The sequence below is a fragment of the Marmota flaviventris genome, unplaced genomic scaffold (genome assembly GCF_047511675.1).
Source record: "Marmota flaviventris isolate mMarFla1 unplaced genomic scaffold, mMarFla1.hap1 Scaffold_43, whole genome shotgun sequence".
NCBI lineage: Eukaryota > Metazoa > Chordata > Mammalia > Rodentia > Sciuridae > Marmota > Marmota flaviventris.
Window position 1 is genome coordinate 997630 of NW_027288260.1, and position 26702 is coordinate 1024331.

The 26702-nt window shown below is 36.5% G+C and overlaps 1 pseudogene; it reads left to right on the plus strand.

Moving 5' to 3' along the window:
- Positions 1-351: 351 nt before the first annotated feature.
- LOC139704181 (serine/threonine-protein kinase PLK4-like) lies at positions 352-3188 on the plus strand (annotated as a pseudogene).
- The last annotated feature ends 23514 nt before the right edge of the window (positions 3189-26702 follow it).

Sequence of the window (26702 nt, forward strand, 5' to 3'; positions counted from 1 at the left end):
ATATTTCTGAGCTGACTCAAATCTTCTGAAATGATTCCTGTTTTCTGCCTCCAGCCAGAAAGTCATCTCAAAATATTGATTAATTTCAGAAGGAGGAAAATAAGGTTCTACCACCAGTCTCGCTTGAACAGCCACCAGCAGGAGTATTTCAAAATGGGAGTGCAGAGGCACCGCCCAAGCCTCGGATGGTGTCGAGGAATTCCTTCGGTGGCTTTAGCGTCATCGCCCGGAGCGGCGGCCTAGAAGGTAGAGCCTGATGGGCACCACGACCGGCTGGCTGCCTGGAGCTCCACCTCGAAGGGACTGTGAAAAGGGACCTGACCCCGGGAGCGCCGGCCCTGGCCTGAGAATATGGCGACTTGCATCGGCGAGAAGATCGAGGATTTTAAAGTCGGAAATCTGCTCCGTAAGGGATCATTTGCTGGTGTCTACAGAGCTGAGTCCATTCACACTGGTTTGGAAGTTGCAATCAAAATGATAGATAAAAAAGCCATGTACAAAGCTGGGATGGTACAGCGAGTCCAAAATGAGGTGAAAATACATTGTCAATTGAAACATCCCTCTATCTTGGAGCTATATAACTATTTTGAAGATAACAATTATGTGTACCTGGTATTAGAAATGTGTCATAATGGTGAAATGAACAGATACCTAAAGAATAGAATGAAACCTTTCTCAGAAAATGAAGCTCGACACTTCATGCACCAGATCATCACAGGAATGTTGTATCTTCATTCTCATGGCATGTTACACCGGGACCTCACACTTTCTAACCTCTTACTTACTCGTAATATGAATATCAAGATTGCCGATTTTGGGCTGGCAACTCAATTGACAATGCCACATGAAAAGCACTATACATTATGTGGAACTCCTAATTACATTTCACCAGAAATTGCAACTCGAAGTGCCCATGGACTTGAATCTGATGTTTGGTCCTTGGGCTGCATGTTTTATACATTACTAATTGGGAGACCACCTTTTGACACTGACACAGTCAAGAACACATTAAATAAAGTTGTATTGGCAGATTATGAAATGCCAACGTTTTTGTCAAGAGAGGCCAAGGATCTTATTCACCAGCTACTTCGTAGAAATCCAGCAGATCGTTTAAGTCTGTCTTCAATATTGGACCATCCTTTTATGTCCTGAAATTCTTCAACAAAAAGTAAAGATTTAGGAACTGTAGAAGACTCAATTGATAGTGGACATGCCACAATTTCTACTGCAGTTACGGCTTCTTCCAGTACCAGTGTAAGTGGTAGTTTACTTGACAGAAGATGACTCTTGATTGGCCAGCCACTTCCAAATAAAATGACTGTATTTCCAAAGCATAAAAATTCAAGTGACTTTTCTTCAGGAGATGGAAGCAGTTTTTGTACTCAGTGGGGAAATCAAGCACATGAAACCAGTAACAGTGGAAGAGGAAGAGTAATTCAAGATGCAGAAGAAAGGCCTCATTCTTGATACCTCCGTAGAGCCCATTCCTCTGATAGATCTGGCACTTCTAATAGTCAATCTCGAGCAAAAACATATACAATGGAACGATGTCACTCAGCAGAAACACTTTCAAAGTCCAAAAGATCAGGAATAGAAGAAAATGAAGACCGATATCCACCCACAAATAGCAATGTCAATATTTTTCATTTCTTTAAAGAAAAGACATCTCGTAGTTCTGGATCTTTTGAAAGACCTGATAACAACCAAGCACTTTCAAATCATCTTTGTCCAGGAAAAAGTCCTTTTCCATTTTCAGACCAGACACCTCAAACTGAAATTGTACAACAGTGGTCTGGAAATCTGCAAATGAATGATCCTCTTTCAGAACAAATCAAGACTAGGGGTATGGAGTCAACAGTGGGATATCAGAAACACACATTGCGAAGCATTACGTCTCCTTTGATTGCTCACAGGTTAAAACCAATCAGACAGAAAACTAAAAAGGCTGTGGTGAGCATACTTGATTCAGAGGAGGTGTGTGTGGAGCTTCTAAAGGAATATGCATCTCAAGAATATGTGAAAGAAGTACTTCAAATATCTAGTGATGGGAATATGATCACTATATATTATCCAAATGATGGAAGAGGCTTTCCTCTTGCTGATAAACTGCCCTTACCTACTGATACCATCAGTAGGTACAACTTTGACAATTTACCAGAAAAATACTGGCGAAAATATCAATATGCTTCCAGATTTGTACAGCTTGTAAGATCTAAATCTCCCCAAATCACTTATTTTACAAGATACGCTAAATGTATTTTGATGGAGAATTCTCCTGATGCTGATTTTGAGGTTTGGTTTTATGATGGAGCAAAAATACACAAAACAGAAGATTTAATTCAAGTAATTGAAAAGACTGGGAAATCTTACACTTTAAAGGATGAAAATCAAATTCATAACTTAAAAGAGGAAATAAAAATATACATGGACCATGCTAATGAGGCTCATCGTATTTGTTTAGCACTGGAATCTGTAATTTCAGGAGAGTAAAAGAAGAGTGGGAGTGCTCCCTTTTTCCCAATAATTGTGGGAAGAAAACCTGGTAATACTAGTTCACCTAAGGCCCTGTCAACACCTCCTTGTGTGGATCCAAACTACGCAATAAGAGATGCACCATCTTTGGGTAGATTGATCATGAATAGTGCTACTACTCCAACCCAGGCACCCATACTTAATCCTTCTATAGTTACAGCTGAAGACTTGGCCATACCACTACAGCTTCAGGAACAAACGTCTCTTCGAATAATCTAAAAGATTGTCTTCCTACATCAGCACAACTTTTGAAGTCTGTTTTTGTGAAAAATGTTGGTTGGGCTACACAGTTAACTAGTGAAGCTGTGTGGGTTCAGTTTAATGATGGGCCCCAGCTGGTTGTCCAGGCAGGAGTATCTTCTATCAGTTACACATCACCAAATGGTCAAACAACTAGAAACAGGGTCTCACTGAGTTGCTTAGGCCCTTGCTAAGTTGCTGAGGCTGGCTTTGAACTCATGATCCTCCTGCCTTATCCTCTCCAGTCACTGGGATTACAGGCCTGTGCCACCATGTCTGGCTAATTATCCTATTTTAAGAAGAAAAAAAATGGGTATGGAGACAATGAAAAATTACCGGAATACATCAAACAGAAATTACAGTGTCTTTCTTCCATCCTGTTGATGTTTTCTAATGCAACTCCTAGTTTTCATTGATTGAAAAGATACCTAAATTTAATAAATAACTTTTTGGTTGGCTTTCAAGTAAAGTGACTTTTTATTTAATATAACTTCTTCAGAAAGCCTATTAAAGAGAATTTTAATCTGTACAGAAAAGGATGTGTACTAAGAGAAAACTGAATGAAATTTGAGTCGACAAATAATTGGTCGCAGAGTACAATAGGATGCCTAACTTTGCTCTGAAAACATACCCTCAAGCTTACTGAGTATATTTGTATTGAATGTTTTTTTAAAAGCAAAAATATAAATGGTGTGTGGTGTATTTATGCTTTTATTGTTTCTCTACTTCCCAGACATGTTGAGAATCATGGACAAAATATGCTGTAGTTTGGAATTTTTGAACATGTAAATAATATGTATTTGTTATAAGTAACATATGTAAACATGTATAGTTGTTTTATATTTATTTTTGTAGACCCAACATCAAGCAGTTACACTTTTTTCTCAGCAGCACATGGATCCTTCTCAAAAATAGATCATATATTATGTCACAGGGAAACTCTTAGACAATATAAAGGAGTAGAGATAATACCATGCATCCTATCTGATCATAATGGAATGGAACTGAAAATCAACAATAAAAGAAGGAAGGAAAAAGAATACATCACTTGGAGAATGAGCAATAGGTTACTGAATGATCAATGGGTTATAGAAGACATCAAGGAGGAAATTAAAAAATTCTTAGAGATTAATGAAAACACAGACACAACATATCGGAATCTATGGGACACATTGAAAGCAGTTCTAAGAGGAAAATTCATTGCTTGGAGTTTATTCCTTAAAAAAAGAAAAAACCAACAAATAAATGATCTCATACTTCATCTCAAAATCCTAGAAAAAGAAGAGCAAAACAACGGCAAAAGAAGTAGAAGGCAAGAAATAATTAAAATCAGAGCTGAAATTAATGAAATCGAAACAAAAGAAACAATTGAAAAAATTGACAAAACTAAAAGTTGGTTCTTTGAAAAAATAAACAAAATTGACAGACCCTTAGCCATGCTAGTGAAGAGAAGAAGAGAGAGAACTCAAATTACTAGCATACAGGATGAAAAAGGCAATATCACAACAGACACTTCAGATATACAGAAGATAATCAAAAATTATTTTGAATCCTTATACTCCAATAAATTAGAAGATAGTGAAGGCATCGATAAATTTCTTAAGTCATATGATCTGCCCAGATTGAGTCAGGAGGATATAGACAACCTAAACAGACCAATATCAATTGAGGAAATAGAAGAAACTATCAAAAGACTACCAACAAAGAAAAGCCCAGGACCGGATGGGTATACAGCAGAGTTTTACAAAACCTTTAAAGAGGAACTAATACCAATACTTTTCAAGCTACTTCAGGAAATAGAAAAAGAGGGAGAACTTCCAAATTCATTCTATGAGGCCAACATCACCCTGATACCTAAAGCAGACAAAGACACTTCAAAGAAAGAAAACTACAGACCAATATCTCTAATGAACCTAGATGCAAAAATCCTCAATAAAATTCTGGCGAATCGGATACAAAAACATATCAAAAAAATTGTGCACCATGATCAAGTAGGATTCATCCCTGGGATGCAAGGCTGGTTTAATATACGGAAATCAATAAATGTTATTCACCACATCAATAGACTTAAAAATAAGAACCATATGATCATCTCGATAGATGCGGAAAAAGCATTCGACAAAGTACAGCATCCCTTTATGTTCAAAACTCTAGAAAAATTAGGGATAACAGGAACATACCTCAATATTGTAAAAGCAATCTATGCTAAGCCTCAGGCCAGCATCATTCTGAATGGAGAAAAATTGAAGGCATTCCCTCTAAAATCTGGAACAAGACAGGGATGCCCTCTCTCACCACTTCTGTTCAACATAGTTCTTGAAACACTGGCCAGAGCAATTAGACAGACGAAAGAAATTAAAGGCATCAAAATAGGAAAAGAAGAACTTAAATTATCACTATTTGCAGATAGCATGATTATATACCTAGCAGACCCAAAAGGGTCTACAAAGAAACTATTAGAGCTAATAAATGAATTCAGCAAAGTGGCAGGATATAAAATCAACACGCATAAATCAAAGGCATTCCTGTATATCAGCGACAAATCCTCTGAAATGGAAATGAGGACAACCCCTCCATTCACAATATCTTCAAAAAAAATAAAATACTTGGGAATCAACCTAATAAAAGAGGTGAAAGACTTATACAATGAAAACTACAGAACCCTAAAGAGAGAAATAGAAGAAGATCTTAGAAGATGGAAAAATATACCCTGTTCATGGATAGGCAGAACTAACATCATCAAAATGGCGATATTACCAAAAGTTCTGTATAGGTTTAATGCAATGCCAATCAAAATCCCAATGGCATTTCTTGTAGAAATAGAGAAAGCAATCATGAAATTCATATGGAAAAATAAAAGACCCAGAATAGCAAAAACAATGCTAAGCAGGAAGTGTGAATCAGGCGGTATAGCGATACCAGACTTCAAACTATACTACAGAGCAATAGTAACAAAAACAGCATGGTACTGGTACCAAAACAGGCAGGTGGACCAATGGTACAGAATAGAGGACACAGAAACCAATCCACAAAACTACAACTACCTTATATTTGATAAAGGGGCTAAAAGCATGCAATGGAGGAAGGATAGCATCTTCAACAAATGGTGCTGGGAAAACTAGAAATCCATATGCAACAAAATGAAACTGAATCCCTTTCTCTCGCCATGCACAAAAGATAATTCAAAATGGATCAAGGAGCTTGATATCAAATCAGAGACACGCCGTCTGATAGAAGAAAAAGTTGGCTATGTTCTACATACTGTGGGGTCGGGCTCCAAATTCCTCAATAGGACACCCATAGCACAAAAGTTAATAACTAGAATCAACAAATGGGACTTACTCAAACTAAAAAGTTTTTTCTCAGCAAAAGAAACAATAAGAGAGGTAAATAGAGAGCCTATATCCTGGGAACAAATCTTTACTCCTCACACTTCAGATAGAGCCCTAATATCCAGAGTATACAAATAACTCAAAAAATTAGACAATAAGAGAACAAACAACCCAATCAACAAATGGGCCAAGGACCTGAACAGACACTTCTCAGAGGAGGATATACAATCAATCAACAAGTACATGAAAAAATGCTCACCATCTCTAGCAGTCAGAGAAATGCAAGTCAAAACCACCCTAAGATACCATCTCACTCCAGTAAGATTGGCAGCCATTATGAAGTCAAACAACAACAAGTGCTGGCGAGGATGTGGGGAAAAGGGTACACTTGTACATTGCTGGTGGGACTGCAAATTGGTGCAGCCAATTTGGAAAGCAGTATGGAGATTTCTTGGAAAGCTGGGAATGGAGCCACCATTTGACCCAGCTATTCCCCTTCTTGGTCTATTCCCTAAAGACCTAAAAAGAGCATGCTACAGGGACACTGCTACATCGATGTTCATAGCAGCACAATTCACAATAGCAAGACTGTGGAACCAACCTAGATGCCCTTCAATAGATGAATGGATAAAAAAAAATGTTGCATTTATACACAATGGAGTATTACTCTGCATTAAAAAATGACAAAATCATAGAATTTACAGGGAAATGGATGGCATTAGAGCATATTATGCTAAGTGAAGCTAGACAATCCCTAAAAAACAAATGCCAAATGTCTTCTTTGATATAAGGAGAGTAACTAAGAACAGAGTAGGGTCAAAGAGCATGAGAAGAAGATTAACATTAAACAGGGATGAGAGGTGGGAGGGAAAGGGAGAGAGAAGGGAAATTGCATGGAAATGGAAGGAGACCCTCAGAGTTATACAAAAGTACATACAAGAGGAAGTGAGGGGAATGGGAAAAATAATACAAGGTGGACAAATGAATGTCAGTAGAGGGGGCAGAGAGAGAAGAGGGGAGGGGAGGGGAGGGGGAATAGTAGAGGATAGGAAAGGCAGCAGAACACAACAGACACTAGTATGGCAATATGTAAATCAATGGATGTGTAACTGATGTGATTCTGCAATCTGTATATGGGGTAAAAATGGTAGCTCATAACCCACTTGAATCAAAGTGTGAAATATGATATATCAAAAACTATGTAATGTTTTGAACAGCCAACAATAAAAAATTAAAAAAAAAAAAAGAATACCCCTTCTAGCAGTTTAGATCACCTGCATTTTTGTTGTACAACTTAAAAGTATAAGGCCAAGTGGCTGAATTGGATTAAAATCTGGATTGCTGCTAGACAATCACAGTCCATCATCATTACCAGTGGTAGAGTTAGAAAGGCAATTGGAACTTAGAAATATATTTTTTAATGGCACGTAGTAAAAATGCACAATGTACTAGATATTGAATTTCCTCTGACTTGGGAAAAGTTATAATTGTTTCTAATTTTTTTAATGTGATATATGACCATCTGAAATCAGGCAAATAGAAATTTCTAAATGTCAATGTATCAAGTATTTAATAAACAAAAGACACAGCCAGAAAAAAAAAAGAAAAAAGAAAAAAAAAAAAAGAAAATAAGGTTCTAATGCTGCCATTCAGGTCCAAGTCTTCTCCAGGGCACCTGCTAGGCCTGCTGTGAGCCTCCATCAAAATGGTCAGGAATTCACTGACAAATTTCAAAGGGGCTGAAATGTCATTACTGTTTGTATAATTTTGGATTGATTAACAATTGCATAAATGACACAAACATGACAAAGGTGGAAGGTATGAAGCAAACCTTTTGTTGGCAATCTTTCTTTATTCAGTATTCAGCAGTAGAGTCAAGCAGTGGTTTACCTAGCATGGCTTATTTGGGGGGCAGAAAGTGGCTTAAGTGAGGATCTGAGTTACATAAGCTTCTTTCACCATATCAATTTTCTTTCAGAAGCTTACAACATTCTTATCATGGACACTCATGCCATCCACATCTCCAAATACAATATGTCAAATCTTTCTTTTCTGAAATCTAGATTCTATTTTTTAATGTTTCATAGTCCTGTCAGTAATTATATTTCCCACCTTGGTCTCCTTTTTCCTCTATTTGCTTTCTATTTAAAAAATGAAATAAAATAAACAAAGAAAAAATTAAAAAAATTCTTCTGAATGCCTATATATCTCACATTTCTTTTTGTTTTGAAAACATAGGACTGTGTGGTACTTTACATTCTCTCTAGATCAGCCTGTTCTCTAATGAATAAACCTTGATTAAACTTCCAACATATTCAATGACAACCTATATTTTGTATGTAAAGGGGTATTGAGATAAATTCTAGCTGTTGTTTCTTTGTTGAGAGCCACAGCCAGTCAGAATGATGCCTGGCATTTGCCAGAGAGAATGTTTGAAAGGTGACAAGGAATGTTTGAAAGGTTAAGCCAGGGAACCATTGAGATGATGATTTGAGTTAAGCTATATCTAATTGCTGTGATGCTAGATTAATTGCATTGAATATTTGACCTTTACTGTCGGGCAATGGGGTGGCTCTTGCTGCCTTGGGTGCCTGCTAATTTGAAGTTCTTGCTCTACTTTGGAGTTCTCCTGAGGATTCCCAGAGAGTTCCCATTGGTTGGGGAAGTGCCGGAGGGGGGATTTCCAGTGTGGGGGGTTGCTGGAAGGGCTATGTGAGTGGCGTTGGCGAAAAAGTACGCGTGCAGTGCCGGTGAGAGTTGAAATAAAGTAGTTGCTGTTTGAACCTACAAGGCTTTGTTGTGGCTCGGTTATTTGTGCCCAGCCAGACTGCGGCATTTCTTCTTGATGTAAACTGTGAAGTGTATGAAAAATAAGTCCAAGCACATTACTCTAAATCTTTTGTCATTTAAAATGATAGACCTCAGCCAGAGCAAAGGAACATATACAAAAATACTTGCACCAGCCTGGTTTCAGACCCCCCCCACCCTAATGGAGCAGCTGACCCCAAAACAATAAGCCCAGGAAATACCCTATTCACATTCTGGTTCCATGTTAATTACTCAGCTGGGATCAGTGCAGAGAAGTAGGCAAATATCAAAAGTGCCAGTTTAGCTCAAGACATTATCAGCATATTTTCTCAACTACTATTGCTGGGAGTATTGTATTGTGGGTGTAATAGTGTAGAATAAAGTAAATCACCAATACCCTGAGCGAGACCTTCCAGAGCCCTGGCCCAATTCTGCTGACCACAGTAATAACTCCACAACTACCAATTGCTCCTAAAAGAAATTTGTTTGTGCACTGTTTCAACTTTAAAAAAAATTTGTTCTAGTTACTATGTTCTGAAGTTTAAAGTTTTAGATGCAAAGGTGACTGGGCATGTGCAAATATCTGTAAACTGCAAACAAATAAATTTGCATTCTTTTTTCTAGAACTTTTATGGACTATGGTTTCCAACAGTCATTCACAAAAGAGGTTAGAAAAAAAAAATCCCTGTTTATTCCCAAGGAATCTTCACACAACACTTTTACACTGGCTACTTCACATAAATTTGCCTCAGGGATTTAATTCATAAATCAAATGAATTTCCTGCAGCCTGTACAGTGCTGTTGTAATGGCTATTATAATAATGTAAAATTGTCATGAGTGATGAAACATGCCTGGAATCCTAGAAGTTCAGGAAAATGAGGCAGAAGAATTGGTAGTTTGAAGACAGCCTCATTCACTTAGCAAGACTCCAAGAAACTTAGTGAGAGCCTGTCTCAAAATATAACATAAAAAAGACAGTGAATGTGGCTCAATGGAAAGCACCCCCAGGTTCAGTACTCAGCACCAAACCAAAAATTAAAAAATAAATAAATAAACATAAGGATTCAGGGTACAAAAACATGTAAAAAATGTTGGCAACAGCATAAATTTAATAAATATATTTTTGATAAAAGTGTTAAGGTTCTTTAAAAGCCCAAAATAAATATGCTACATAATCCACTAGTAATTATTTGGGGTACTACCACAAGGTTGTACATGCCTGTACTCTCTGTGCCTTAGAAGGGTGAGACAAGAGGATCTCAAGTTAGAGACCAGACTCAAAAACTTGGCAAAGTCCTAAGCATATCAGTAAACCCTGTCTCAATAATAAATAAATAAATAAAAGTGGTGGAGACTGGGTATGTAGCACATTGGTAAAATGCCCATGATTAATCCCTGGGTTCAATCCTCAGTACCACAAATAAGTAAATAAATAAAATAAAAGAGAGAAAGAGATAGATTGAACTATCATGTAATTTAAATTCAAAATAAATTTTTAAAAAATATGGGTATATATGTAAAGCAATTGAAATCCTTTTGCTGAAGATATTGCTACACTTCTATTTTTATTGTATCTTAATTCACAGTATCCAATAAAAGGAAACAAGTGTCTTTTAGATAAAAGGTATTATCAGAAAATGCCTTCCAGCTGCAGATTATTCAACTAATGCCTTTAGAAACTACACACTTAAAATTAAAACTGGTCTCTAGAAGGCAAGACTCAGATACTGGTGTTTTTAAAGTACTCCAAGATATTTGGTATCTGTGGGCACCTTGTTTCAGACTGTTCTAAAATTCAGAACGAGGTACATATGGGAGGTCAAGATGAAACCACAATATACAGTAAATTCTTCAATGGGTAATCTTAACTCAGACACTCTAATAGATGAAACAGTTTTGGAGATAAAACTAGATTCCCTGTTTCACTGATTTCTGGGTTATGGATTCAATCCAAACCTATATTAGAAAAGATTTAAGGCTACTGGTTAAAATCTATTTATAATAGGTATTGAAAATATACCAAAGGCTGGCTGTGTTGGTGCAGGCCTGTAATCCCAGTTGCTGGAGAGGCTGAGGCAAAAGCATCAAATTTCAAAACAGCCTTAGCAAAAGTGAGGTGCTAAATGACTCAGTGAAACCTCATCTCTTAATGAAGTAAAAAATAACCCTGAGACTGAGTCTCAGTAGTTCAGTGTTCCTAATTTCAATCTCTAGTATCCACCATGAAAAAAAAAATATGTACCAGGGGGCTGGGGCTGGAGCTCAGTGGTAGCTAACTTGTCTGGCACTTCTTTTAATTCTCAGAATTACATATAAGTAAACAAAATAAAGGTCTATCAACAACTAAAAATAGTTTTTTACAAAGTGTACCTATTTGTTGACAGCCTGTGACCTAATTTGCTGTGTACTTTAGTTTTTGAGATGGAAGTTGGCCATGCATGGTGGTGCATGCCTGTAATCTCAGCTGCTTCAGAGTCTGAGAGAGGAGGATCCTGAATTTGAGGTCAGTCTCAGCAATGGTGAGAAGCTAAGCAACTCAGTGAAAACCTTTCTCTAAGTAAAAATAAAAAATAAGGGTAGGTATGTGGCTCAGTGGTAGAGTGCCCATGACTTCAATCCCTGGTTTTGTCTCCCAAAATATGGGACTGGGGATATAGCTCAGCTAGTAGAGTGCTTGCCTTCTAAGCATGAGGCCCTGGGTTTAATTCCCAGTACCACAAAAAAACAAAAAAACAAAAAAAAAAGGAAAGAAAGAGAGAGATTGATCTTTCATGTAGTTTGAATTCAAGTTTGTCCCACTTTTATTTTCCTGCCACACCAGAGAAAGGTGTTTACTGAAATGTTTGGAATGTTTCTATGGTTCAGGGCCATTTTAATAAAAAGGTCTTACATATGAAAACAAAATGAATTGAGGACCTTTATTGGGACACATAAACTACACTACCTCATTTAGAAGAGATTAATTCTTTTAAATGTCACCTAATTTTATTCTGCTTTATTCATATGTAAAAAGCTCGGATTGTTGGTAAAGATGGTGCCTGGAGGGGCTGGGAATGTGGCTCAAGGCATAGAGCACTCACCTGGCATGCGTGCAGCCCAGGTTCCATCCTCAGCACCACCTACAAAGAAAGATGTTGTGTCCGCTGAAAACTAAAAAAAAATAATAAATAAAAATAAAAAAAATTCTCTCTCTCTCTCTCTCTCTCTCTCTCTCTCTCTCTCTCTCTCTCTCCCTCTCTCTCTCTCTCTCTTTCTTTCTCTCTTAAAAAAAAGATGGTGCCTGGAGCATTTCTCTTCCAGGAGCTCAGGTCCTTGACACTGAATGGCGTGAATTTTAATGGCACAATGGAACACCTCCAAATCCCCAAAGTGGCGTGAACTCTCAGCCAATAAAGAAGTAAGAGCCCACTCCCCCCTGCTACTCCTCATCCCCCATTGAGCTCATAAATATCAACACCCTCTCCCTCTCCCTCTCCCCGTCCCCCTCCCCCTCTCTTCCCCCTTCCCTCTCTCTTCTTCCCCCTTCTCTTCTGTGACAGGCCTCTACAGTCCTGTTTGTTGAGTTTATGGAGCTTTTCCACCATTCCTACACAGATGATAAATCAAATCTTTTAAAAATGTTCTCTAGTTCTTAAAGAAAAATGAAATGAAATATGGGAAAATAGTCATTGATAATGTTGAAAGTGGAGTTTTGAGATGAAACAAAATTTCTTACTTTGCCAATTGCATCTGGGTACTTGTCTCACAAATTTTAAAGAATAAAATCTATTTAATTAAGCAAGTTGAAATAGAACTCCCACCATGTGGGATGGGGAATGATACCAGATAAACTCATTTTTGTGTGCCATCTTAAAAGTTTACATATGTTTTTCAGCAGAAATGGAAAAAATTTATTTAAAATAGGTTTTAGAAAAGGCATCCTGACTACCATATGGGTTCATTTTCATCTTTTCCATGACCCATCTTTCCTCTTGCAACTTCACCACTGGACAAAGGACTTTGTTGAAGGTGTTTCCAAAAGTGGGCATTAAGGTTTTTTTTACATTTGAAATAGGCCTTAATGGTGCTGATTAACATATCTTCCAGTTATCCTCCAGCTGTGTTAGAATAAGGTTCATAATCCTGATTACACTGTAATTTTACTATCCCTTCTATTTTATACTAATTCACTATGAAAAAAGAACCCTAGATTTGAATATGTGAACAGAGAGCTAGAAAACTAGAGGTTTATTCTCACACCTAGGAAGAGCTAAGCTGAAGTTCTGGAATTTATATTGTTGTTCTGAATTTGTGATACTACTTCCCCTACATTAAAAAAGCTCTTGAGGGGCTGGGGATGTGGCTCAAGTGGTTAAGTGCTCGCCTGGCATGTGCAGGGCACTGGGTTCGATTCTCAGCACCACATAAAAATAAAATAAAGATGTTGTGTTCACCGAAAACTGAAAAAAAATAAATATTAAAAATTTCTCTCTCTCTCTAAAAAAAAAAGCTCTTGAGTCATGAGGAGCATTGAGTTAAAATCCAGCATCAGCAACTTAATGAGGCCCTAAGAAACTCAAAGGGACCCTGTCTCCATATCAAAATATTTAAAAAGGGCTGGGGATGTGATTCAGTGGCTGAACTCCCCTGAGTTGAATTCCTGGTACCAAACACACACACACACACACACACACACACACACACACATACACACACACACACACACACAAAAAAAAAACGCCATAACACGCTCTAAAAGTACAATCTCTCTTGTGCATGGAAACAACAAATGAAGTTGGGGTTCTCTTCAGATAATTATTCCAGTCTTCACCACACAATGTGGGAACATGCTGGACTCATTGCACATGGATGCCCACAAAGGGCTTTAGAGACAAGCTGAAAACACCATACAATTATCGAACAAAATGCCCAGGTTTTTAACTGCTGATCTAAGCTTCACTAGACTAGTAAGGGTCGGGGATGGAGGTTTATCTGCCACAGAGACCCTCTGAGGAGTCCTGTGAAGATGACCTTAGGCCTGAGCCTACATAACTCTATTTTAAAAATTCTAGTTTCAAACCTGCAGTCTCACCAGGCACACACACACACAGAGCACTCCAGTATGGCCTCAATCAAGTTATTTCCCCCCAACCTGATAAATAGAGTGAAGCCCCTGGCAGGCTCTCCTAGCCTGATAAGAGAGAAAGGCAAAAATGTCAGGGTGGAGACCACCAGACAAGATGTTTCTGACCCCAGGGTAAATGACAATGAGAAACCTGGTGTTAGCTGAAGAAGATTGCAAGGGGGGTCAAAAAGCCCAAAATTTTATGTAAATAATACAGCTAATGAACAGGGATTCAGCCAGCCAAAACAAAGATGTACTTGAGATAGATAGCCTGATGAGGACCTGACATCCCATTAGTTGTCTTCATTTCCTGATCCTCTGCATAATACTCACCACTCCCCAACTCTATGCCCTTGTCTGGACCATGGTGAGTGCTGCAACTTCTCCCTATGATTCTCTCCTCAACCAGTCATCTGCTCCATACCAGGAAAGCCCTGCCTTGGTTTTTGTCCTGATCACCCTGGTCTGAGTGAGTGTGCATATCCTGGACATAAAGCCTAAGGCTTGAGACTTTTGAACTTAGCATGCAGAGGGAATGTCTGTAATTAGCCTGTCATTATTGCATGTGCTTTGCAGTGCTTAGAATTAATTTATAATTGTTATCTCTGAATAGATTATGTCTATTGCAGTACCTAGCATTAAGAATTGTTGTTTTCTTGATTAAGAACCTATAGAGTGAAATTGTGTTGAGTAATTGAGTGAATAAAGCATTGAAAGGGGCATAAGTGCATGGAAATTCTTTATTTCTCTCCTGTACTGCATATATCACAATTGTTGCCCCCTCAGAACAAGTACCTAGCCACAATTTTCATTTTCCACCATTGCCACTCTTGCCAGCTTCAAACAACATACTTATCCAGTCTCAAGATAACAAGGCACTCTTATAATTTTCTTGCTTTCAGGGTTTTCAGAGTTCTCCCTGTGATTTGTTTTCAGCTTCTTCTTAGCACAGAAATTTGGGCTCTTCATCCATGACAGAAAGCCTACAAAATGATTAAAAGAATGGCACCTAAGGGACTGATTGGACAAGTCTTCAGGCACTGACTCCAACCTAAGCCAAGTGGGCCCAGAATCAAGTCCAAAAGGCAAGCTGGTCCATTTTCATTGTTAAAAGACTAAGGATCAGGGCTGGGAATATGAACTTAAATAAAAGAAATTAAAATACTTCTTATAAGATATCTGCTGTTTTCCAGATATTCACTGTACCACGTATGATTAAAACCTGACATTTTCCCTCCAGTGGGTATATTGTTGTCTATAACTGTATAAGAAGTCACTCTAAAACTTACTAGTTCACATTTGGATTGAACTGCATTCATCTGCAATATTTTTGCTGCATATGTTTAGCTGTTAAGATTACTGAACTTCAGAGGGTGATCTGGCTGCCAAAAGAAAAAGGACCCTGAATCTTATTCACATGATATCTCAGAATCTAATAAATTAAGGTGAGCTTGTTCTCATTGAGGAGACAGTGTTCTAAAAGAAAAAGCAAAAACATTAAAAAATATTTCCTGACTAGATACCTGACTAGTACTCTTTCATAGCCACAACTTTACAAAAGCCATAAAAAAAGAAGAGCCCTGACCCAAAGTTTGTAGAATGCATTCTGCATTTGGCTAGAGTAGGAGTAAAATCACATTACCAAATTTCTGCACACAGATAAGGCTAAAGGACTATTGATATTATGTCACTAATTCTGCCTTTTGTAACAGATGAGGTTAATACAGCTGTTCAGTGTCAAAAACATATTTTCAAAATCCCATAAGTACTGTGTGTGTGTGTGTGTGTGTGTGTGTGTGTGTGTGTGTGTTTATATGAGTGTAGTGCTGGTGGTTAAACTGAGAGAATTAATATTCCTGAGCTATATTCTCAATTTTTTCCTTTTCTTTTTCTTTATTTTGAAACAGGATCTTACAAAGATGCTTTGTTGTGTGCCCACAATTTTTAAGTACATATCAAGATCAAATATGCCTGACACAAAGGCAAAACTTACCTCCTTTAGAAGCCATGATTCATCATTATTTTTAAGTAGTGACATTTTTAAGTACTGACATTTATTCAAAAAGGGGAGGGGGGTTACACACATATGTGGCTCATGTCAGCAATCTTAATAATTTGGGAGACTTAAGCAGAAGAATCACAGTTTCAAATTCAGCCTAAATAATATGAAAGGGCCCTAAGAAACTAAGCAAGACTTTGTGTGAAAACTAAAAATAAAATAAAATACAATTTAAAAAGCCTGATTATATAGGGGTTTAGGAGAACTACCCTGGGTTAAGTATTCATTCCTCTCCCCTTAAAAAAAGAAAAGAAAGAATTAAAAAAAAAAGAAAAACAAATTTTTTACATCTGATGAACTTTTTATTCAATGGGGATAATATGTTTGAGAAAAAAGTCTAAAGCTTATAGCAAGGAATTAAAATAAACTTGGGAAATTGCTGAAAATTGAATTGAAAAATCAAGAACAAGCAATATTTTTAAAATTTCTTATCAGGAGAAATTTGAAAACAGGCATATTTCATTTCAGTCATGATGAAAATGCAGGATGCTATGGAAACTGCAACAAAAGGACTGTATCTGTATCACAAAAGTTTTGTAAATGGAGAATATGAAACACTACATTAAAAAAGTGTGGGTGAGACAACATTAAGGCCATATGTGTAATCTAAAATAAATAATATACTAAATCTCCACTATATGAATTTTATCTGGGAGTATGTCTACAAAACAACACAATACTCCTTGAATAAAACAGAGGATTTGTGATAGTATCAAATTAAAAATGATTTCACATCTGTGGCTGTTGCGCAGGAGCTTATATCAAAAAAGTAAGGTTTGGGGCTCAAGCAGTTGAATGAAGATGTGAGGAACTTTTGGGATGGTAGGCATGCTACTTTTGAAGGCAGCAATAGCCCATAACCAAACTCTAGCTTCTATCCCTCAGCCCCCCAAATTATTAAATGGAACTTTTTTTAATGCAGGTCAGACAAAGAAAGCATATCAACAACATTTTACTGATGTAAGAGCATGCTCACAAATAAATGTGTTTTTTTTTTTTTTTATCTTGAGTACATAGATTGAATATGATTGTTTATGACCTTGGTTACTTGCTAAAAATACAGCCCTCTGGAAGCCTGGCCAGATACTAACATACATGGTCTTTTTTGTCCTTAAATGCCTCATGGCATTGAGCATTTTACAACTTCTACTGTAAGGAGCAATGCTAACCTCTCCATTCTTAAGGTGCAACACAGAATGCTGTTTATCTCTAATTCTTACAGACAAAAAATAATAATCTTGCTCTCTTGCCACCTGGGTAAATTATTTTTTAAGTCCACCAGTTCTGATTAACAGGTAAAATGGGGTAAATTTGGATACCTGGGCTGGCCATGCCAGTTGTTCACTGGAGCCTTTGGCTGCTGTTGTTTCATTTTATGCATCATCCATTGACTGGACTTGAAGGCCTTTATCCTTCTTCTTCTCCCCAGACTCAATCATCACAATGGAAAATGTTGATGGGTATTTTCAAAATACAGACATCTTACTCTACTGGATATACTTTGGATTCCTATACTTCTTGATTATCTTGCAATTTCTCATTCTGGTAGTCTCTCCTACACTTGCATCAGTTTTTGCTGTCAGATCTATAGAAACCATTCATCCCATGACCACAGCAGCTGCACATGACTCATTTGACTACTTCCCCAAATCATCTATGCCATTGCTGCCACTTTTTTCTTTGGCCAGGGGCTGGAGCCTGGGCTTCAGCAATTCATTGATAGTTCAACTTCCAAGGTTCATGTTTCCACACAGTGCAGTCCGAATCCTTATTTCTGTTTACAAGGAACTAATCCCATTATGTCACAGTTTTTCACAGGAGTTCACTGTAATTGGACTGAGGCAAAAAAGTGTTGTATGCTTCTTTGTGTCCATAGGTGCCACTACTCCCCTAAAAATCTCCATGAATCTATCAGGACTGAGATATCTCTCACCTGCAAATATCCTAAAGACTATGCGAGTTGCTGTGTGTGTGTTGAGACCCAGGATGCAAATAAAATTTTGGTCTCTAGCAATTGAGAGATGTGAGGAAGAGTTGGCAGCGTAGTCATGCTTATGCAGAGGTAACAATAGCTCCCAGGTAGCCCAGAGCATCCAGCCCTCAGAATCCTGCATCATTCCATATGTCTTTTCATATATAGGACAGAAAATGAAGGTGCATGATCAATATTTTACATAGCGAACACATGCTCAGAAGAAAATGTTTATGACAATTAATGTATACACTTAATCAAGGTATTCATTACTTAAATAAATGATAATAATATTAATCATCATCATCATCATCATCATCATCATCATCATCATCATCATCATAACAGTAACCTGTTGGAAGCATCAACAACAGAGTAGCTATAGCCATGTTTGGCCTTTCCAATGATCCACCCTTATAGGTTTCATCATCAAAAAATCTACACACCTGAAGTCTTCTGCAAATATCTATTAGCAAGGAGGTAAGAGCTCTGCATCCACAGGCCTCAAAAATTATGCTGTATTGTGATATGACTAGAACAGAATCCCCCTGTCTAGGATTACTAAAACCCATCTCCAGATGGTATCTAAACAAGCTCATCATTCTTGCAACTTATCATTGATCAACTGCTGCGTGGCTGCATCTAAAGATATCATATGTATTGAAGTCATACTGATATTATTATATGGCAGAAACCCATTCCTGTGCTGCTGATAACAAACCAACTTCTATGTGATTTCGCAACACAACTTTTTGTATTTGATATTTTTCTTTATTAACTAGAGTTATAGCCTGCTTTGTATGATTTAAGGTTTGGCTGTGTACTCTGTATCTTATTCACCAAGGTTACATAAAAATAAAGAAAATACCTCACCTTCATGAGTTTAAAATTTTGTCATATAGTCTTCTCTTTAGCTATAACCACACCATAATTTTCCATAGGCTGTATGGTTTGAACCTAGTATCCTAATAATGCCAGAAGAAAAACCAGAAGTTCAAACATATTGAGTAACATTTTCAAATTAAATCAAAGTTTAGGCAGTAAAAATTTGTCTGGATAAAATGGAGATCAACAGACTGTTGACTATAATAGATAATGTTACCTTCAGTATACATTGAAATATGGGTTTCAATATGTAAACCTTAGCAATTAAGCCAGAATTAATAAAGGGGTGATTATAACAGCTGCTTCTCTTCTTATCATTTCAATTTTGCCTATTCATAAACCAGGAAACAAGAGCCAATATTGTAATGCATGTCTGTAATTTCAGTGACTCAAGAGGCTGAGGAAGAAGGATTTTAAGTTCAAGGCTAGACTCAGCAACTCAGTGGGGCCTTAAGCATCTTAGTGAGAACTTGGCTTTTCTTTAAAAACAAATGGGCTGGACATGTGATTTGTGATAAAGTGTTCTGAGTCCAGTCCTTGGTACAAATAAATATTCTGCTTTTTTGTGCCACTATCTAACTTCTAAGACAATAATGAAAGACTGATAATTCATGTAGTCTAGAGGATGTGAGTTGTGGCTTTGGGGTCACAGAGAATTGTTCCTGAATTCCAGTAAAGTTGCTTAATATTCAGGAGACCTTTCAAATATTCTTTCACACTGAACAGCTATGTAAACCTCATCCATTACAAAAAGCAGAATGATACCGAGTGTCAACATATTAGCAATTCTTTAGCCCTATCTGTACACATAAAGTTGACAATGAGTTTTTTCTCCTCTTGTAGCCAAAGTGCAGAGTATATTTCACAAATTTTGGATCTGAGCTCTTATTTTTTTGTGTGTGACTTATGTAAATCTGTGACTATGAAAGTGTATTAGTCAGGAAACATTTTGAATACTTTGATTTTACTTTCATAACACTGTCACCTCCATGAGAATGAGCCCACCTTAATTTATTTGATTCTGAGAAGAAGGGTGCTTTTTTTGGCAACCATATCTCCCTCTGAAGTTCAGTAACCTTACCAACTATCACTTAATCCAGTAAAAAGATCCCATATGAACCCAGGCTTAATTGATGATAAGCCCATACTTGAGACAATAATTTTTATATGGTTTCTTTTTATTCAGTGATAGATATCTAATTCACTAAACATGGGCTGAATGCCAGGATTCAATCACATGTGGAACAGAAGTTACATGAAAAACATATTGTGCCTTATAGGTACTGGTTAAATTTTTATTAATTTAAATTTAAACTTTAATCTCTTGACAGGCTTTATTGAATTATATGGAAATATGTGTAGACTTCTATGCCTTTAATGTTTGATGATATTCTCAGAGTACCCCATCCTAAAGAAGAAAATTGAAATAACAACCCTGCATTAGGCTAAAGACAAAACTGCAAAATAAATTTTTTAAATGTTTAGATTCTAGTTTCTGGGTTACTGATGATCTGATTACCTAGAGTCTTCTCTCCAGTGATATCAACCTCTTTTGGTTAAATTATGATATCTAAAATGAAAATGGATCTGTGCCCAGAATCCTGTGAGAAACAGTTTCCACTTTTGTACACTTCTGAGTTGTAGATGGTTTCTGTCTCAAAGTGCAGAGTCTCTCCTGTTCTTTGGCCGTAAGAGAATGTTGTTTGGTATGTTTATTCCATAACCTATGACGCAGAACTGAGTTGTCCATTTTTTTCACCTTGCTGAGGTCAGGGTATTTATGAATCTCAAACATAGAATATAGCTGTAGTGAACATAGATATCCCTGAGAGGTCAAGAGTGAATTTTAGGATGAAGCTTGAAAAATACATTTATTTATTAGTCAATTTATATTTTCAAAAATAATAATATTTTGCATATAGTGGTTTAAGTTATTAAATTGATTTAAGCTCTCCTTCTTAATTTTTATTATGAATACTAGAAATTTTTAAATTATACTAATGCATTATATTGTTTTTCCCTCTGGGAAAATATTAATGCCTTAGGACATTGCTTAGAAGTTTAAAATAAAATTTGCTTTCTCATAAGACCAGACAGCACAAAAGTTAAATGAAATTTTAAAGTAATTTTGATAAAATTTTTATTCATAGAAGTATACATTTTGGGTGTGTGGGAGATCTTGCCTCTTGGGTTTATTTTCCCCATTGGGTTTCTCCCCACTGAAATTAAGTTTTCATCACATGAGAAGAACATCATATATGTAAGGGTAAAAGAAATTGAAGTTAAAGCGTAAAAGTTAAAGGGTAAAAGACGGGGTGTTGTAAAGTTTCTAAGCTGCAAGGTCTGAGTTAAAATGTAAAGGATTAGGTATTGTTAGGTTTCTATGCTACTTGCAAAACCTGAAATTTCTATAGATGTTAAGACAATGCTTGGAACTGCCCAGTAAATATTTCCCCTGAGTACTTGGTTGTTTAATAAGGGCTCTGTGTGGTCAAACGTAGGCATTGCAGGGCCTGGACCAATCAGTTTAAATGTAACCCCCTCCTTAGGAATGACCTATCACTCCAGCTTGACCTGTTCCCGCCAATGAATGAACTAATCATGTTTAGGAGTTGTTGTTCAATTTTCCCGTGCCTCATGATGATTTGTTCTGATGTATACAAAGCCCTCTGCCCTCCCCAAAAAGTGTACTTAAGCAGTGCTCAGCCCCTGCTCAGGCTCTGGGCTGCTTTCCCTTCTTGAGTGGGCATGGAGCCCCAGCATGCTGGTTCAATAAATCCCCCTTCTGCCAATTGCATGAGTGGTCACTTGGTGGTCTCTTTCTCCGACGTTTTGTGGGACCCTTACAATATAGTCTTTTACTTTTCCCCCCTCTCACTAAGGTGTGGCTGTAGAGTTTAAGAGTGGTGAGGATAATACAAATGATGAGAAGTGATGAGATGTCATTCCAAGTCCTCATCAGCCTCCCCAGCTCAAGTGCATTTTTTATTGAGCTGGCTGAACGTCTGTTCATTTGCTCTACTCTTTATACTAAATTTTGCAGCTTTTTTACCCTTTTTTCAAACCTTGTTAGTTACCACCAGATTTTGCCATGACATCATTTACTCTAGGGCCAGAAACATCTGGTCTGGTGGTCTGCACCTTGGTCTTCTCACCCTTCCCTCTTATTAGGTGAGGACAACCTGCCAGAGGCCTCACTCTGTTTATGGTGAGGGGAAGTGATTTGTTTATGTCTGAAGGCAATACTTCAGGGCTTCTTTAGGCATGCCTGGTGAGACTGCATGTTTCAAACTGAAGTTTTTAAAATGGAGTTTTTTTAGGCCAGGCCTAAGGCCATCCTCACAATAGTGTAGTTAATTTGTCCAAAATTAAGGTGTTTTTGTTTGTTTCTTTCTTTCTTTAATGTATTTGTCATCAATTGAATTTTTTTCATTTTTCTTCTTTTTTTTGTACCAGGTATTTAACTCAGGGGCACTGAGATACATCCCCAGTCTTTTTTTTTTTTTTTTTTTTTTTTTTGTATTTATTTAGAGAGGTGGTCTCACTTAGTTGCTTAGTGACTTGTTTTTGCTGATGGTAGCTTTGAACTCATGATACTCATGTATAATTCTTCTGTGCCACAGGGGTTATGGCCTGTGCCACCAAGTTTGCTTTCAACTGAGTTTTTAAATATGTAAAACAACTTTATTAAAATGACATTTAGAGGCATTCCTAATATTCAAGCAAACTCCTTTGTCCTGGTGTGGCAGGGAATAAAAGTGGAACTGGACTTTAATTTAAATAACAAGAAAGTTGAATTGCAAGGGCTTAATTAGAACACAGATAATTAGAAGGTTACAGGCCATAGCGCTGTTGTACTTGTTTAAAATAATTTTTTCTTAGTTGTGGATGAACAAAATATCTTTATTATTATTATTATTATTATTATTATTATTATTATTATTATTATTGTTGTTGTTGTTATTAATGTGGGTCCAGTATCAAACAGACTGCCTCATGCATACTAGCCAAGTACTCTACTACTGAGCAACAACCCTAAATCCTTACCTGGTATTTTTTTTAAATTTTTTTATATTTAATTTATTTATATGGGGCACTGAGAATTAAGCTCACGGCCTCATATATGCTAGGCAAGCACTGTACCACTGAGCCACACCTTCAGCTCTTTCCTGGTACTTTTTAAATACCTGTTTTACATAAATTTTAATTAGTAGCTTTAACCCTTTTCCAATATCTGTTTGGATTAAATCAATAACCTAGAAATCAGTGAAGCAAAGTCTAGTTTTATCTCAAACTCTGATTTTACTTCCTCTTTCTTCCCCAGACTCAGACACCTTATCACAGTGTCTGAATTAAGATTCTCCCTTGAAGAATTTACTCTATGTTGTCCACATTCCAAACTCCAAAATTTACCTATTCCTTAATTTTGGAAAAGTCTTATAGAATTTTTCCGGAGGTACCAAAATTTTTTGGAGTACTCAGAAGAATCCATATCTGAGTCTTGCCTTTTCGGGAGCAGTTTGAATTATACGTACGCAGCCTTTAAGGCAAGTAGATGGATGATCTGCAGCTGGAAGAAACCTTTTCATCAATACCTTGCATCTAAAAGGCACTTCATTTGATTCCTTTTATTAGATACTGTGAATAAACCTACAATAAAAATGGAAGTGAAGTAATATCTTTAACAAAAGTGTTCCAATTTCTTTAGATATTTACCCAGAATTATAATTACTGGGTTATAGGGCATTTTTTAAACCAAGAATTGTTATTGTTATTTATTTTTACTTATTTAGGCACTTTACCACTGTGTTATATCCCTATTTTTTTTTTAATAAGACAGGATATCCCTGAGTCACTTAGGCCATTGCCAAGTTTCTGAGGCTGGTCTTGCATTTAAGTTCCTCCTGTTTCATCCTCCCAAGCCACTGAGAGTACAGACATTCACAATGATACCCTGCTTAAAAAAATATTATTAGTGGATTATATGGCATTTTTATTTTGAGCTCTTAAGAACCATTATAGGGGCTGGGAATGTGGCTCAAGCGGTAGTGCACTTGCCTGGCATTCATGTGGCACTGGGTTTTATCCTCAGCACCACGTACAAATAAAGATGTGTCTGCCGAAAACTAAAATGAATAAATAAATATTAAAATTCTCTCTCTCTCTCTCTCTCTCTCTCTCTCTCTCTCTCTCTCTCTTTAAGAAAAAGAACCATGAATTTTTTTTCAAAAGTATCTTTATTAACTTCATATTGTAACCAAAATTTTTATCTATGCATATACACCTATACTCTGGAGTCCCTACTATCTTTCAGATATTTGTTTTGTTTTGTGTGGTTTGGTGCTAGGAATTGAACTCCGCGGGTGCTTACCACTGAGTTATGTCTCCAGTCCTTTTTTTTTTTTTTTTTTTTTTTTGAGACATGTGATATATCACTAATATCTCAATAAGTTTCTTATAGCCTTTCTATGTTGTTAAGGCTGTCTTTCAAATCACAATCCTCCTGATTTGCCTCTCCAGCCTCTAGTATATTTGCCACCATACCTCGCTCTTTTAGATTATTATAATAATCTTTTCAACAATACTGCCCAGGCTACAGAAAATCTCTTTGACTGATGCATTTTATCCCTGAGAGAAGTTTATATTAAGTAGCCATTGTAGGACTATTCTGTAAAGATTTGTTGGAATAAACAGGGATCATTGTTTTTTAAGCTCCTTTCTGAACAGCTGTTTGGTATCATAGTTCATAAATGTGCTGGGAAAAGGATGTAAATTCATTTGTTTGAAATCTACAGAGATTTACATAAGCTCAATCACCTTTTGTTCTAGAGTTTGGGACTTCAGGACATAGTAAGGTAAATAAAATATTTTAAAGTTGAGATATTCAGTACACACATTGACACACACATCCACACACACACACACACAAAAAAAAAACTTTCTAGGAGCAATTGGTAGTTCTGGCATTATTACTAGTGTATCAGGGACATAGTAACATAAACAAAATATGTTAAATGTGAAACATTCAATACACACATACACACACCCATAAAAAAAAAAAAAAAAAAAAAAAAAAAAAAACTTTTTCTAGGAGGAATTGGTAGTTCTGGCCTTATTACTAGTGTATCAGTGTTGGGCAGGATTCAGGAAGTGCCAAAATCTCACTCACGCTTAGAGTAGTTTACTGGATTCCTCCCTATTTCACCTATAATACAAGCTAGAGTGAACTTCATCTGTCAGCAACAGCAATTGGGAAAATATGCTGGCAGATTTTTTTTGAGATAAATTGACAGCTTTGACATTTGGGTATTTTTGTGTCTTAGTCACAGCTGATGAAACACTTGTGAAAAATTTTATGGCTCCTAGGTATCACCATTTTTTTTTTTGTATCATTTCTTTCATATTTCCTTCTTTTTTTTTTTTTTTTTTTTTTTTTTTTGTGGTGCTAGAGATTGAACCCAGGGCCTTTTGCATACAAGGCAAGCACTCTAAAAACTGAGCTACATCCTCAGCCCCTCTCTCACATTTCTGTTCACTAGAGGTGATGATGGTAATTGGGAATTTTGTCCCAAATGTGGTACATTTCTTAAGACTGGACTAATATCCAGTGTATCTAAATCTCTCTACTCATTCATGATTTTGCCAAAGAGATACTCACAGTAGTTTTTTTTTCCTTAAATTTATCTATAGATGGAGGTAGAGTGTCTCATTTAATATTCTGCTTTATTTTCAACATCCTTCCCTGTTAATATTTGCTTTTTATAGTGTTGCTAAGTTTGGAACTGACTATCTTGCACATTCTGCACACACACTCTAACAGTGAACTTTGCCTCTATGTCCCAATTCTAACTTTAGGTTGGATAGATACATTCATTCACGTCTAATTTTATTTTTCATATGGTCCATTTTACATATGCCTTTCTATTGCTCTTAACAATACTATTGATCTACATATGGTTTCAGATTTGATTTATATTATAATATATTGGTCTGTATTATTGCAATATAGTTTCATAATATACATTAAATGTGTCTCATAACAATAACTATATTATTTGTTGTTTTTTTATTAAAGGTTTTGGGGTATTTTACATATATTTTATTTCTAAGATAATTTTTTCAGTCCCTTCTTTTCTTTTCTTTTATTTGGTACTTGGAATTAAACTCAGGGGAATTGAGCCACATCCCCAAACATATTTTGTATGACATTTAGACACAGTATCTCACTGAATTGCTTAGTGCCTCACTTTTTTTGATGCTGGACTTGAGCTCACAATACACCTCCCAAGGCACTGGGATTACAATTGTGCACCAACAGGTCCAGCTCTCTTCTTGAATTTAAAGAAAAACATGCTAAAATTTTGATAGGAAATATTATATATTAAATTGAGTTAAAATAGTTGTCTTTTTAATGATTAGTTTTATTTACACACATGCTATTTTATGTGCTTTTGTACATTTTTATTTTGTTTGAGATAAGTTCCACATATTTTCCTTGAAATCCATTATACATGTGATGTATTTAACAGATGTAACTTCAGTATAATACTTATGTGGTATTTTGTACCCTAATTAAACCAAAAATCTTTCTGCGCTCCAGAACCATTTTTTCTCAAACTTTATTATTTTTATTTTTCTGAATCACCTCCTCTTTCCTCCTAGGCCGCACATTTCTACTGTATTGACAAGTATAGATCTAGTCTTATGCTATCACATACTTGTACACTGTCATTTTACACACATACTATAATTTCTATAGGTCTAAGCTG